This window comes from Protopterus annectens, chromosome 1.part0 (assembly GCF_019279795.1).
Source record: "Protopterus annectens isolate FY-2018-M chromosome 1.part0, PAN1.0, whole genome shotgun sequence".
Classification (NCBI taxonomy): Eukaryota; Metazoa; Chordata; order Ceratodontiformes; family Protopteridae; genus Protopterus; species Protopterus annectens.
In genome coordinates, this window is record NC_056725.1 from 759,316,501 (window position 1) to 759,332,331 (window position 15,831).

A 15,831-nucleotide genomic window follows, 5' to 3' on the forward strand; every position below is an offset into this window, starting at 1 on the left:
TTTTGCTTCATTTTTTGCAGAAACAGAATATTTAATCCCATCTACTGTGAATGTTAATGAATTAGGATATTTCATTTGAAATTTAACCTGTTTATCAATGAGAAATCTGCAGTAAGGAGATAAGGACTGTCTTGCTTGTCTGATTTGCACAGGTAAATCTTGAGCCAGAGAGATTTTGTTGTTTTTCCACATGAAACTTCCACCACTTTTTTTAACAGTTACCAGTATTCTGTTAACATCCAGGTAGTTGAGAATTTTAACATATACGGGTCTTGGAGTATTAGAAGCTTGTTGTTCTCTCAAAACTCTGTGTGCCCTTTCAATAATGATTTGCTTTACCATGTCAGAGTCATTTAAGATCACTGTAAATATTTGTGTTATAGATGGGATTAAGTCATTATATTGCACCGAGTCTGGAATTCCTCTAATAATGATGTTATTTCTCCTGGATCTTGCTTCTAAGTCAGTGATTTTGCTTTGAATAACCTGAATATCCGAATCATGTATACTTGTTATTTTTGCTAGTAGATTTAGTTTGTCTTCATTTTCAGAAATTCGAGCTTCAGACTTTTCCATTGTTTCAAGTAGTTGGTTGCAAGAGTTTCCAAACGTTTGTATTTGGCTAGTTAATTCTTTCAGAGCCTCTTGAATGGGTAATAAGGCAGTTTTGATGTCTTCCATATTTAGTGCTTGATCTAATTTAGTTTTAGTCTCTGGCTTTTGTTGCTCTTGTAGTTTAGTAACTTTTTGCCTTTTAGAGATCACATCTTTTTCCGGTGACCATAGTTCTGAAAGTTTTGTTTTGGTAGTGGTTGTGTCCATATTTTTTTCCTATTTTGACATCTTTGTCCAGTACAGAAGTATAAAGTATATAGAGCACACGGTACCTTTGTTTGATTTCCTTGTCAGAGCCAGCTAATCTATTATAATCCTGTTGAATAATGTATTATTTTTCGGATTTTCTTTTTCCTACAAGGTAGTTAGATGAAGTTGTAGTTGTTTTATGAAAGATTTAGCGTTAAAAAGTTCCTAGTATCAATTTAAAGTTTAGATTTCCTCAGGGTATATACAGAGATGTAGTTCAGCAGTGTTCACAGAATGGCAGCCATCTTTGAATCATAAGCATATATTTTCAATCATTGTCAGCACTGCAACTTATAATTTTTAAATAAAATCATTTAAACTCTTAAATCATACTTACTTACAAGTATAAAATCATACAGATCTACTTATTTAGATGAAGAAGAACACTGCATAATTTAGGACAACAATAAAATATCTTGCAATAATACTTAACGAAATGAAAAAAAATGCTACTTCAATTAGTAACAGTGTAATATAGTAGATGTCCTATACACAAGTTTTGTTTCCCCCCTCCCTCCAACAATAAACAAGCCATTCAAATTAAAACCATAAAACTGTCTTTAAATAATTACTAGTCATCAGTTAACAACCTTTTATTTAATTTTAATTTTAATAAAGCAATCTAATAATTTTCTGCTGTTCTGGGCATTCACAACTAATGATTAAGGTAACAGAGACTGGCGTGTCACTCTGAAAGCATTCCCCTCATTTTCCTTGTATTACATTAAAAGGGAATGACCAGGAGATTATTTTCATAACAGTGGCTACTTAGCAGTTTAAAGCAAGTCTTGAGACCCATTGAGGTAAGTAAAAGATTCAGTTTGAGTGAAAATTGTTTGTAACAACATTCTAAAGAAATGTGAGGCTGTAAACTTGAAAAAAAAACATAAAAAAGTCAAAAATGTTTGCAGCCATTTCCTGTATGTTAGTAAATGGCAAATAATATAAACAACAACAGCAAACTTTAAGTTGTTTTTGTCCAGAAAAACATTAATAAACTTGTTTTTGATAGTTAAATTAATAAATATTGTATTAGTAATGCATTTAGTGTGCTAGATAACACATGTTCAGAAAAGTGCATTTTGAGACACTGAAATAAATAAATCAGTAATCATGCTGTAAGAATGACAGACAATCCTATTAAAATATGAAGTAGAAAAAGCTGGTTAAGTAACTTATGATGAGTTACATAACTATTATATTTTTTAAACTACTATTATATTTTCTAATAGCTTATTCACTCTTTTTACATGTTAAAAACAGTGACTGTTTAGTGAGTTTGCATGAAGTATGTAGCTGCATGACATCTGTGAAAAACTTTGTAAGTTAATGACAAAAAAAGGTTTTACCTATTAGTAGAAGCTTTGGGAGATTTACTACTAGATGTGGATGAAGTGTCAGTTTTTGTCTTCTTTTTCTTTGAGTCTTTCCAAGAGGTTTTCTCAGATGATCTCTTTAATGAAGAGAAGGAAACTCCCATCTCCTCATGGATAGTGATTATGTTGTTGTTTTTGGTATAAGCAGATGCCTCTTCAAGACTATTAATGTTCTTGTTCCATTAGACAGATATATTTTTATTCTTGCAGGATAAAAGATAGGTTCATAGGTTCATAGGTTCATATGTTAGTACTAGGCTATCAGCCCTAGGGCCTATACAAGCCTAGCCATAACAATTCCCTGAATATTTCTTCCCACATTATTTACTTTCCTGGACCCCTGTCTAGCAGGGCGACTGACGTGATCCCTGGGGTGAATTTCCTTTCTCCCATCCAATCGTCAAGGTTCCTCTTGAAGAGGTCCAAAGAGGCACTCTGCTTGACATGTATGGGCAATCTATTCCAGAGTCTGGGGAGTCTCTGGGTCAGGAACCTATCCCTCCAACATGTTTTGTTTATTGTGATGACAAGGTTTAGATCCCTGGAGCGTGTAGCTCTGAGGGATTGGGATTTCTTTAAGTGTAGCATGTCCAACAGCTCTGGGTTTGACATGGCCTTGTATGTTAAGCAGAGATCGCCTCTGAGTAGACGATATGCGACAGAGTATAGCTGGAGTTTTTTTAGGCGGTCAGCATAGGGCATCTGCTTTAGGCCTGTGATTCTTTTAGTGAGGTATTTCTGAGGCCTTTCCAGTTGTTGCAGATGTCTTGAGAGGTACATACCAAATGGGGCATTGTATTCTATAATGGGTCTAATGAGGGATGAGTACAGTGGGACAATGACCTCCTTTTTTCTGGATGAAAAGCCCTTCATGATGAGGTGTGCCACATAGAAGGATTTCCTGACTGTTGTGGCGATGTGGTTATCGAAGGTGAGACCACTGTCCACCTGTGTCCCTAAGTCTCTTATCACACTTTCTATGTTTAGTGTACTGCCACCTATATGGTAATTCATGGATACATGTTTTTTCCCAAAGGGGATAACAATACATTTCTTGGCATTGAGCTTGAGCCCATGGCTCTGGCACCAAGCATCTGTTTCTGTAAGGCCCTTTTGTAGAGTATCCACATAATTTGGGGATTCAATAATGGCTCCCAGTTTGCAGTCATCTGCAAACTTTGTTAGCCAGAGTCCCTTAGTGTTGACCTGTACTTCAGAGAAGTAGATGCCAAACAAGGCCCCAGGACTGAACCCTGAGGTACTCCACTTGTCACTTGTCTGGAGCTGGATTTGGAGTCGGCTACTTTTACAGTGTGGGTTCTATCAGTAAGCCATTTAGCAACCCATTGGGTGACATAGGGATTAATGCCCAACTTAGTAAGTTTATCTATGATTCCAGAGTAGGATGGTGTCAAGGCCTTGGCAAGGTCTAGATAGGCTGTGTGGACCACCTTACCCTTGTCCATGGCTCTGGAGACTGATTCAAAGAAGTCAATCAGGTTCAGGAGACAAGATCGGCCCTTCACAAACCCAAACTGGGTGGGGTCCAGTGTTTGAAGTTTGCCAATGTCTTTGTTTATAAGTTCCATGATAATACGCTCCATGGCCTTGCAGATAAGGCTTGTCAGACTGATGGGACGATAGTTTCCGGGATCCAAGGTGGATCCCTTGTGGATTGGGATAACTATAGCTCTGCGCCACTCAGTGGGCACGAAACCTGAGGTGAGGCTATGATTAAACATGACACTTAGGTGAGGTGCCAGTTCATATTGTAGTTCATGTAGTACACAGCCCGGGATGTCATCTGGTCCCATGGATGCTGTATTCTTGGCTTTAGAGAGTGCGTTTGTACCTGTGTATTACTGGAATTTTGCAATCTCCCGTTATTGAGATGGTCCATTTAGGGGCTGAGAGTGGGGTGAAGTTGGCACTGAATCGATCTGCCAGGATATTGGCAATATCCTTCAGATCAGTATATTTAATGCCATTCTGTTTTAGCTCAGAGCAGATCTGAGCATTGCCATTTAGATTCTTGACATAATTATAGAATGCTTTGTGGTTGTCTTTGGAATCTTTGGCAATTTTATTTTCGTAACTAGCTTTGGAGGATTTTATGAGGCATCTCAGTTTCTTACTGAGGCTAGTAAGGGAGTTTTTTGCATCCTGGGATTTTCCTCTTTTCTGCAAAAGTTTCTTCCTTTTGTTGTAAAGTTTGTTTATGGCAGGGGACCACCAGATTGGCTTCCTTTTTTTGGATGAGAGCATTTTGGTTCTATTTGGGATGGCACGATTCATGCATGAGTGGATGTGCTCGTACAGTGCCATAGTGTAGGATTCAGCAGTTGAATTTTCAGATTTGTGTTTTGATATTATTTTGTTTTATTAGCTTTACAAATGGCCAACATTTTTCCTCATTTCCAGTACTCTTGCAGAATAATCATTGTCAAATCTAATAAAGCTTTGGTTGTATTTTAATGGAGCTTTCTGCCAAGTGTTTTTAGTATAAGGTCTTTCTCTATATAAGAGATGAATTTTATAAAAATTGACCTTGGTGCTGTAGAAGAGGAAGCTGAAGCTGGCTTACTTAGTGCTCTATGGGCTCTTTCAATTCCATATGAAAGCCCTTTTTGTAAGCCCAGTATTTCAAGAATCCAGGAGTTCAAAAAGGAAATAATGTTGTTTCTTTCTGTTTTCTCGGGGAGACCGAAAATTCTTATATTGCACCTTCTTTGTCGGTTCTGGAGATCATCAAGTTTATTTATTAACTGGGTGTTTGTTTAAGCAGAAAGTCAGTATGTTGCTCATCTTCTTTAAGCCTCCCATCCATACAAGTTAGTGCAACTTCCATTTCAGAGATTTTACTCTGGTGCTGCTGTAAGAGTTCCTTGAAAATGTCTGCTTCTGGTTATCTTGAAGATTTTCTAGGTTTTGCTGGAAGTTATCTATTTTCATATATAATGTTTTAGAGTTGAAGTTAACATTTGTATCTCCTTCTTCAGTGCTGAATCCATTTGATAGTATTTGGTGCTGCGCATTTTGTTTCTAATATGTCTCAGGTAATTTGACAGGAATTTCTTCAAAATGATTTTCCAAAGTTGTTACAAGTGAAGTACAAAGTATTATTGACAAGATTTTGTAAAGTTTAGTTGATATTGTTGACTGAATTCCTGTCTGACTAAATAATTTTACAGAGCTCCACCCACAAAGCTCTATTCATCTGAGCATCAACTGATATAAGAATGGCATGATATATAAAAATAAGTTTTGAAATATTGATCAGTAAAATTAAGACATCCAGATAATAACAGAACTGGCATTCCTCCAAATTGCCATAAGTGTGCATAATGTGTGAGACTTAATGAGGTGTGTGCAACCTGAGATAGGATGATGTCTCATTCAGGATTAGCTCCTCTGTCTTGCACCCAGTGAGTAATAAACTAAAATATGCAACAAGACCAACTGTTGAATCAAAAATAAATAAAAAATGAAACCCACTCTACTCTCCATTCTCCAAAGGGTCAACAGTTCAAAACCTATGTCTGATAAAAGATTTCTTATTTTCCCCCTTATTTCTAGATTTTTTGAGAACATCTGGCTTTTGTGTGGATTTTATTTTATACAGGATTGTTATTGGTTAAGAGTTTGTATTATTAGCCCTCCCCTGTTTAATGTTTTGTTTTGTTTTATTTCTGACCATTTCAATTCTGAAGAAGTCTATATGTGATGAAGGTGCTCACTTTATTTATTTATTTATTTTTTTAATAAATAGAGTTGTTTATCCATTTTTTAATTAATTATTCATTATGCATCCAGGAATTGCTAAGACAGGCTCTGGTTACTCCACAAACCTGAACTGGCTTAAATTGTTTGAGTTGTAAACTCACACACACACACACACACACACACACACACACACACACACACACACACACACACACACACACACACACACACACACACATACACACAGGGTCTATATTATAATTTCGACTGTTTAAAAGTTCAAAGGCATAAAGATCTAACTTTATGCATTAAACTCTTAAACAATCAAAATCAAATAAAAATATCCCTACAAGTAAAAAAAAACAACAAGTGTTGGCAGGGGGCCAAGCCGCTCTGCACCCCCCAGACCCCCCGCTACTTAAATATACCAACTCCGAGAACACACTACATTGAAGTAAACAGAAATCTCCCCTAATGGAGATTTTCCATTTAAACATTCAATGTAGTACACTTTCGGTAATCTCGTGTCGACAATATCATATTCGATATTGTCAGACTTTGAGATTATAATATAGACCCACACACACACACACACACACACACACACACACACACACACACACACACACACACATATTCAGCCAAATAAGTTGATAATACTAATGAGAGGAAATAATAGATGAGATGTACACTAGTCAGTATACAGAAAGATTTGTTATCTTATGAAAACATTTATAAAACATTAGATGAGTTCAATGAGAAATAAGGATAAATGTTATATAGAAAATAGTGACCTGATAGTATAAATATATATGAGTCACCAGTGAAATACTGGCTCAAGTCTGAAGGTCACTAATTTGTAAGTATGCATTTCAACATTTTAAGAATCTATAATGTTCTGCAACAGCTTGTCAATTGTAGGTTCAGGCCATCTGCCATCTTGTCTCTGTGCTGAGCTTTTTTGCTCACATATTTGAACTTGGTACAAACCTGAAGATTCCCAGTATACAGCCAGCTTCTTCAAGATGTGCACTGGCTAGACTTTAATTACTTTAGTGGAGTTTCATTTGAGAATATGGCCAGTGAAACAAAACATTGCAGTGTACAGCTGATGCATGTATGTAATCGCAGTATTTATAAAGTGAAACATTTTTTTAACTGCTAAGGAGATATGGAAAACTGAAATCTTTACTGTTTAATCTACTATGTGTTTTGTCATGTGAGTATTAGGATCCAGATACTGAGTCAGAGAAGGAGTTATTGCAAACAGTTAAATGCTAAGAAATCATTTGTTTCAAAGTTGTTTTGTGTTTATATCTTACATCAGAGCAGAGCCACAGTGCTACAAAATAATAAAGCATGATTATTTTGTACACTGTAGAGTCAGTATCTTATATGCTTTGGAAACACTAGCTCCACCAACGGACTACATTAGGAATAAGAAATCTGATTGTTATGGTTACATCTGCAACTCTTCTTGCTCAGATTTAAATATATTTGCTGGCCTAGTTTTGGTTACATAGCTAAGCCACTTAAATTATATGTTGACAGGTGTCACATGAAAGCTTTGCTCTGGTTTACTCATGCTCAGATTCACAGAGTATGCAGGCGGAGGCTGAGGTAACCAAACCCACTTCTGTGAGATGTAACTCATTTACAGTTCAGTAATTGTATTACTGCACTGTGCTACTTACCATCACAACTTTGATCATTAGTTCAGTAGACAGTAAATAGTGTGGGAAAAATACCTCTACATTTTGTACTGACACCTGTAACAGTATAGTTATATTTTAAGATGTCTCTTTTCTTTCTTCTTTTTTATGTTGCAGGTATTGCTGCAAGCAATGGAGAAAGGTGGAAACAACTGAGAAGGTTTTCCGTTATGACACTGAGAAACTTTGGAATGGGGAAAAAAAGCATTGAAAGTCGGATTCAGGAAGAAGCCCATTTTCTTCTAGAAGAATTCAGGAATACAGGAGGTATCGCTATAATTGTGGTTAATTGCAATTACATTGTTTATTGGCCATTACAGGCCAATGAGTGATGCACAGTAATGTGGACATAACATGTAATGTGTAGATACTTTTACTAGAATTTTTTAAAAGTAATGTATTTGCCATTCCTGAAGTAAGGTACAGCCAGACAAACCCAAGTAGCCAGCATCTGTCTGAGTCACATTTTGGAAAAATAGTGAGCAGTCTGTTTTGGCTCTGCGGTGTACAGGGGATAAAGTCCTGATTGTGACCCGGATGACCTATGACTGACTAGTGACTAGAGGCTCACAAGATAGAAACACCCATGTGACTAGCTGACTGACTGCTGCACTGTGAACGTCTGTCACCCACTGAAGGGAGCAAATGGAGAAGGGACAGTGGCTAGATGGCCATCAGGCAGGGGAGACAGAAAAAATGCTCACAAAAATATAGATATATAAATAGTCTCATATGTTCTATGTATTTCTCCATCTCTAGGGCTGATGAGTGCTTTACTTGTAAAAAATGGAAAACTGAAATCTTTATTACCTTTATAATCTTATACTAAATCTGATTATTTGGTTGCTTCAATCAGCTTTCTTCTAGACATATGTTAATTGATTGTCTTTAAAAGGTTCCTATCTGCTTTTAATCTGGACATATGTTATAGCAGACTAGACATTACTAGGCAAACATTTATTAATCAGCTTGAACCTGTTTAACCTGCTTCATCTTGGAATAGATGGTTAAATTTTACTGCTATGCTTAAAATTAAAATAATCAGTTATTTTCACATGTAAATCATTTAAGAAATAATACAAATTCAGTTTCTTTCTGAATAACATCAATTGAATCAATATATTTTTCAACAGTAGTGTTTCAAATTAATCTAAAATGTGTATACTGAAAATATCAAAGAAAAGAAAACAGGGCAGAACCCGTAAAGTTTATCCATAATAGCCGTTACCTTCATTATTATCCAATTATAACTATTACTTCATTATATTAAAACTGCCGCGGTGGTGCAGCGGTAGCATTGTTGCCTCACAGCAAGAGGTTCACCCATTCGATTCTCGGCGGGAGTGCCTTCTGTGTGGAGTTTTCATGTCCTCCCCGCGGTTGGGTGGGCATTCGAAAGACATGCGTAAATGGGTGTGCCTTCGTTGAAGGTTGAACGTCAAGCTGGCACCTCGGCGTTCGTTAAAATCTACTGCCAAACATTAGCAGACCAGAGTTCCGCTGTGGCGACCCCTAACCGGGAAAAGCCGAAAGACAACAACAACTTCATTATATTAAAAACTAACAGTTAGGGTATCTGACAGCACATTGTTTAATGATATCTCAGCTGTCAAACTACTATGGACAACATTATTAGATGAGTGGTCATTAGTATGTAAAACATCACTTCTGGTAACCCCTATTATGGTGTCACCTGCAATGGAAAAATATGTTACATAATTTATAGTAACCTCTCTAATGGTAGCATCTATACCTGTAGATAAATGATAGGTTAATTCATTCTCATTCATTACAAAACTACTTTACTAACTTTTAATAAAACCTCATTCTGAATATTGTCCATCACGTTATGCACAGCTTCAGTGTCATGAGCATTACTAATTTCTGTTGAAACAATAAACAGTAATGGCTTTAGAAACATCACCACGAATATGTTCAGCGAAATTCTTCACAGACTCTGTGACAAGTACATTACTAGCTTGACAAACATTACCATATTCTACATAAAAACTGCCTGCACCATCATTGGCAGCATAAATTCAGTGTTAAATACATAACTGACCTGATAAGCATGTGCCCTACAAATGTCTATACATTTCATTGTCTGAAAAAACATTATTGTCCTTGTCATCTTCACGTATAGAACTAGAAAACTAGAAAAAGATAGCAACAGCTTCTTGCATTGAACATATTTCCACAATGGAAACAGTAGCGTCCCATGGTGTTTTGGTTGTCAGCCCTGCCAAAACTGTAAAATGCTATCTGTGGTGATATCAGATTGCAAAGAGCTGGAAAGGCTGACAAACTCCTGCATATTGTCATTATTTTGCAAAGTATCTTTGTCTGTCAAGGTCATAGCCCAAAAAACAATAACAATATTATTACTATCTAAATCAGGAAAAGACCTGTGCAATTTGAGAAGAGTTATTTTCACACAGATTTATATAATTTTTAAGCAGTATCTATGCTGCTACACATACCTGCATTTTTGTAAAGTGAAGTGCAGTCCACCTTACAGTCAGAAATGGAATCCTAATTCACAAGTGTGTTAATGTCTTGCCACAAGTCGAGAGAAGTATTTAAAAAAAGCAATAATTCATTGGGCAATGACGCCTTGCACATCTGTAGTTGTTGAAGATATGTTGTTATTGTGTAGGTGTTTCCATCATGTAATTAAAGCTAAATACATGTTTACCAGTTTTCCGTGTAAAAATGAAAGTGAGGTTAGGACACTGGCTACATTGTGTGTAAGTACAGGAGGTGGGACATCCTGTACCTCAGTATCTGTATTCTGATTCACTGGAGCTGCTCTTGTGGAAGCAAAACAAATGGATGTTCAATTGTCACTTTTCAGAGGATACCCGCAATAGATATATTTTAAAATTATTTTCGTTCCTAGGTAAAACTATTACAGTGAGTACAGAAAGTTTAACAAAATACCATTGTAGTTATGTGGTTGCTTTCACAAAACAGATGTTTTGAGATTTTATCATAAATATCATCCAATTCATTCACTAGATCATGGATTCACTTGTTATATTGTATTAAATGTTATGCAACTTAAATCCATTGTCATTAAACAATTCCATCAGCTCATTATATTCAGACAAAATATCTAAAATACCATTAAAAATGTATATATTCACAGTCTTTTAGGAAATCTCTTTGCCTTAAAACAATGACTTAAAAATTATTATCCCATTGCAGGGACAGAAGCAGTTCAGTTTTTTCTCAAAATCGGTTCAAAACTCACTTAAAATTAGCCCATTAGGAACACTTGAAAGACCGATAATGTTATTGTAGCCTTAGTCACATTAATAGGAAAACAATGTGCTTATTTATTTACATTTGTTTACCAGGAAATTCCGACTGGACACGTCCTTTTTCAGCAGAGGCCTGAGGAGAAAAGCTCCACAGTACAATATATGAGCAACAGAGTTACATAATACATAAATGAAGAACGATTGTTATACATACAATTGCAAACTATGCATACAATAGCAAACAATAGTTATACATACAATTGCAAACATAGTATTGAACAGGCTAAATGTTCCTCACATGTTACATGTTAAATGTTTCTCACAATGGCAACAAGGACAGGATTATTCACAACAGTATTCTGATGTAAAACGTGTGAAAAATCATTACTTATTTCTATAACTGCTTATGTGGCAAGAGTAGGAGTTATATAGTTTGTGATGAATTATCCAAACTTCCATCTTGAACAACAGCTGGAACTGGAACTATAGCTGTATCTTTCTAAAGATACTGCTGCTGAAAGAACAGTCAAACTCAGTCTAGAAGAACATTACCAAAGGCAGACCTCTTGTTGGGAGGACTTTTTAAGTATCATATGCTTTATCGTTTTCTGATCAGCAGAAGTCCTATAATAACAAATGAAAGCACTTATTTATTTCTTTATTTAATTACCTTTATTGGTCAGGTTAATCCCTCTATGCTAGTTGCCTCTATTCAGGGGAAACCCAGGATGGTATTTACACTACCAGGAGAATTTTGGCCAGGACACTGGGGAACTTACCCTTCTCTATTTGACATGAGCTTTGGAATCTTTTACATCTGCCTGAGCTATCACCAGTGTGATGCACGTGCCCTGGCCCAGCAATCAAGGAGCCTCAGTCCTCACCACTAACACCAGTGAGGATCATCTCACATAGGGGGAAAGGATAACAAATGCACACAGTAAAGTGCAATTTTCCTTAAGAGCACACAGAGATCACAGTCAGTCAGGGGCTGGTCACTCCCTTGCTCTCCAGGTCCTCAATAAGATTCCCCACTGGCACAGCTATAGGGTCCAGATCTCAGCCAGCTGGGCAAGCTAAAATCTCCAGAACCCTCTCTGTCCAACCAGTGCTTCATGTCCCTGCCCAAGTAGCTGACACACACACAGTTTGAGATAAGAGTTTATACAACCACACATACACTTCTGGGGAAGGCTGGCACAGGTTCTCCAGCTGTGCCCCTTTTACCAAGACTATACGATAGAAATCACTGACACCACCCAGCTAATATTTATCAGCTACTCAAAGGCCCTTAAAAGGGTGTCCAGTTATTACTGTGCAATATTATTATCCAATTGGTAGTATAACTAAACAGTCAAGGCTTATTAGAGTGACTTGGTACAGGATCCTTATATACATGCAATGTAGTCTTAGAGCTTAACTTATCTCTACACAAAACAGCCACATTTGAAAGGTTTTAAAACATTTAATAATAAATAATAAAAACACAAGACAATACTTCTTGCTACACAGTGCTAGTCAAGAGTTCAGAGATCACAGAGAAATACTTAAAATAATTTAGTAGTACAGTTCTGACATCACAAAAAAATGCTTACTCTAAGCTTTCTAGTTTCTAGATATTTCTGAGAGAAAACACAAGTCTAAGATAAACTTACATATAGAAAAAAACAGTGCTAGTGAGTTGGATGGTCAAGACAAAAATGCTTAATAGTCTCTGCTTCTCTCTGTTTTTAAAATCACATTCCTGGTTTCCATTACATCATTCTTCACACTTCCCTGGGTTCCCAGGCTAACAGAAACTACATTTACATTCTTAACATCTCCTTGTGTTATCCTGCAGCTGGTCAGGAAGCAGAGCAATAAATTACATTTGCATGTTTAAAACTAGCAATTTAACTCTTGGTTAAAACAATAGAAAGAATGTCTTCATCTAGATCATCTGGAGCCGACTATAGATCAAAGGGTCATAGCATGGTTTACTTGGTCAACTTTCTGCCAGCAGAGTGTACTGTTGTTACATTAATATTTGCAGATGTCAGAATTATCTCCAAAATTATCTCCAAAATTCTATCTGGCTAGGCTGGCAGCCTTCACAACCAGCTTAAACAGATGGGATCTCAATTTAACATCTCAGCCAAAGGATGGCACACTCAGGGGGGTAGCATACACTAATGCTGTGCTGCAGTGTCAGCAATTTGAAAATCCCTGGGATTCAGAAAATGGTACTGCAAGCACTTCTGTTTTTTTCACTGACATTTTTCTACTTCCAATAACCTTTATCAACTCATAGATGGTCCCACCCCACTGATTCAATGCAGTCTGTAAAATTACCACAGTGGACTGAATCCACAGCTTACTTCAATGATAATGAGGCATTCTTGGGGCATACCATATGATAATTAGCTATGTGCTCTCCCTTGGAAATCCCTCATGTAGGGAATTTACACAGACCAATGATTCAGAGAAACACTTAGCTGCAGAGATTAACATGGCCAGCTATGTTAATTATCATGGCCAAAAGGCAGCATTTACCCATTACTGTTAAAGGGAGAGAACACATAGCAAGTACATGTCAGGGAGTTTGGCAGGGAGGTAGAGTTGTAGGGGGGTGTATGTATGTGTGTTTGCATGTGTGCTTGTCTGTAAGGGTATGAGTGGTCTCATTGTGTGTGTGTGTGTGTGTGTGTGTGTGTGTGTGTGTGTGTGTGTGTGTGTGTGTGTGTGTGTGTGTGTGTTTGTTGTCCTCCATACTGCTCAACTTACTATGAAATATTATCTATGTAACCTAAAAAGTTAATAGAACACCACATTTTTGTAACAAGAAGTGTTTAACAGAGCATAAAAGTACAGGACTAATATCTGGCATTATTGATTGATTGCATTCATACAATATAAAGGACAACAAATATGTGGCAAAATGTTGCTCTTTAAAAATCAGGAACACCTGAGAGATATTGGGATGTATCCGTGTTTGTGTGTGTGTGTGTGTGTGTGTGTGTGTGTGTGTGTGTGTGTGTGTGTGTGTGTGTGTGTGTGTGTGTGTGTGTGTGTGTGTGTGTGTGTGCGTTTGAGCATATAGTTGAATGTATGTGTGTGGAACAATGAATGAGGAGGTTGCTTGTGCCAATCTGATGCATGGAAAGCCATTGTTGATTACCTCAGCAAAGTGCTGATTAGCAGTAGTTGTAACACTGCACAATTCAGAGACATCCAAATAAAATGGTCTTTCCTCATTGCAGCTAATCTGTCTGTGTGTCTCATTTTTATGTGATTGCAAAAAGTGGCCATTTTTTGCCACATTTGTTTGTGCTCCTGGCTGTTTTTTTTTCTGAATCCAGGCCAGTATCTTGACAGTGATTCCTTGGGTGGTATGTTATTTGTTTTATTTTGTTTTCCCATTACATTGATGGTGGTTTATTTTTTTTGGCATTGTATTTATAATGGCTAGAAGAAATTTAGCCAGATAATAGTGACTTGTCATTATTTGGAAATCAAACCACCAAATAAAACTATATACAGGAAGCAATCTACATGGAAAAATGTATAAATGTATTCAGAGACTTTGAATTAGAGTCCCTGATACTGTTCTATACCATCATATAGACGTATCACTGCTAGAAGATGAATATCAGATTACATAGTCTGCCTTGTGTTTGCACCTAACATTTTGCAACCTGACCTGTTATTCTTTTCCCATGACTGCTATTTTTGCTTAAATATTTTATGGATTTGCTTTGTACTACCAGTTCTGGGATTCAGTTCTACCTTCCCACTACTGTAAATATGAAGAAGCATTTCAATATGTTCAAACAAAATGTCCCGTTTCCATTTATTAGTTGTGTCTTACCATTACTTTCTGGTTCTTTGCTCTAAAGTTATTTCCTTCACAGACACCATTAATAGCCATTTGGGCCTATATTATGTCTCTCCTTTCCCTCTTGCTCTCCAGTGAATGCAGTCCCAGGCTCTCTAGGCTGTCTTTGTATGTACTTCCATACAATTGTATAATCATTCTAGTGACCTTTCTTTGTACCTTCTCTGTCACCTTAGACTGTAGCTCTCTATTCTGTCTCCAGAACTGGACACAGTATTCCAGCTGTAACAGTACCTTATAATGCTGTAGAGTGACCCCCCCCACCAGTACCCAAGTCTGCCATTCTTTTAATGCAGGCTAGTATCATGCTGGCCTTGTCTGCTGCTTTCTCAGTACATTGTGACTTACCACTGTTATACTTATTCTCCTGTGATCCTCTTCCTTGCCAGGTGATTGACATTTGCATCTCCCCAGTGTGTTTGCCAGTTCTGGATCATTGTTTCCCAGCTGGAGCTCCTTGCACTTGTAACTGTTCCACTGTAATTCCAGTTTAATCTCACTACTCCTTACTACACCATTGGATGCATTTCCACCATGTAATGAAGCATTGTCAAACTCTACTGGTGCTCCTCAAAGTAGTTTCATGTCCCAGGGGACCTCTGACAGTGAATGCATCAGTGCAATATTTTCACTCCTCAAGTTTGGGGGAGGGTCATTCAGACTTTAGAATGCATTGTTTCCTTCACAGCGCCTTCTCCCATGTTAAATGAAAGCAGTTTAACTAATCTCTTGCATTTGTACAGCCTTGCAAACAACATGTGAAAAATAAATATTTTCATAAAATAAAATAAGCATTCATACAGTGTTATCCTGATGTAGAACTATAGCAAACAGTCACGTATTTACTTTTTATTTTATTTTATTTTACTTATCCTTTGTTGACTGCATTAGTCCCACTAGGCTGGTAGCTTCTTGTAAACAAGTGTCACTCAGAGGAACAGAATTTAGAGAAGTACCTATTCATAAAGAACAGTAAGTAGTATATTTCTTTTTTATACCAGATTTGGCACAGCTCTCTG